This window comes from Arachis hypogaea, chromosome 3 (assembly GCF_003086295.3).
Source record: "Arachis hypogaea cultivar Tifrunner chromosome 3, arahy.Tifrunner.gnm2.J5K5, whole genome shotgun sequence".
NCBI classification, from domain to species: domain Eukaryota; kingdom Viridiplantae; phylum Streptophyta; class Magnoliopsida; order Fabales; family Fabaceae; genus Arachis; species Arachis hypogaea.
The window spans coordinates 94,389,565-94,390,709 of NC_092038.1; the positions used below are offsets into that span (position 1 = coordinate 94,389,565).

The following is a 1,145-nucleotide window of genomic DNA, read 5'->3' on the forward strand; positions in this document are numbered from 1 at the left end:
GAGTTGGTAATGAAGTGATGACTGCTGTAACTTGGTTTTCCTCCACCTTCTTGGTGAGATCTGCTAGCTGCTTGGTGATCATCTTATTTTGAGCTAGCAATGCATCCATGTGGTTCAGCTCCATTACTCCTCGAGTGTTACTTCTTTCAGAGGCATAGAAGTAGTCATTCTCAGCTACTGTTTCAATGACATCTATGGCTTCTTCAATGGTTTTCTTCTTGTTTAGAGAGCCCCTTGATGAATGATCTACAGCCTTCTTTGACTCATAGGAAAGACCTTCATAGAAAATGTGAAGTTGAACCCATTCATTGAACATATCTGGTGGACATCTTCTTGTTAAGTCCTTGAACCTCTCCCATGCCTCATAGAGAGTCTCACCATCTTGTTGCCTGAAAGTCTGCACTTCAGCTCTCAGCCTGTTAATTCTTTGAGGAGGTAGAATCTTGCCAAAAATTTTTTCACCACATCTTCCCAATTTGTCAGGCTCTCCTTTGGAAAGGATTCGAGCAACTTGGATGCCTTGTCACTGAGTGAAAAAGGGAACAACAGCAGCCTATAGACATCCGAGTGGACTCTATTAGACTTTACAGTGTCACAAATTCTCAGGAAGGTGGTTAGATGTTGATTGGGGTCTTCTTGAGCACTTCCTCCAAATGAGTAGTTGTTCTGAACAAGGGTGATGAGCTGGGGTTTTAGTTCAAAGTTGTTGGCATGTATGCTGGGCTTCTGGATGCTACTTCCACAGTTTCCTGGATTTGGATTGATGTAGGAGCCTAGAACTCTCCTTTCTTGCCCAGCATGATTTGCAGGGCCTACTCTAGCATGGTTGTGAGCTTCTTCTTCATGGTTATTTTCCAAGTTCTCTTCCATGTTGGGTTCAAAGTACTCTTCCTCTTCCTTAGCACCAACAACTCCTTTCCCTCTTGCTTCCCTCCTTAATCTCCAGAAGGTTCTCTCAGGTTCTGAATCGAAGGAAGTTGAGGTCCCCTCTCTTCTCCCTGTCATACAACTAACAAAACACGCAGCAAGAGATAAAATGAAGAGGTTATTCTTGTTAGAGTGATTGTTAGTGTGAGTGATGCAAATTATCAAATAGTTAGTGGGTTAGTGAGCAGAATTGTAGATAATAACAAAGAAAGAAAGAA

The 1,145-nt window shown here is 42.4% G+C and overlaps 1 non-coding gene across 1 annotated transcript; it reads left to right on the top strand.

The window, feature by feature from the left end:
- Window positions 1-311: 311 nt before the first annotated feature.
- Window positions 312-418, top strand: LOC112793222 (small nucleolar RNA R71). The gene has a single exon (XR_003197925.1). It is a non-coding gene; the product is annotated as a small nucleolar RNA R71 (small nucleolar RNA).
- Window positions 419-1,145: the final 727 nt, after the last annotated feature.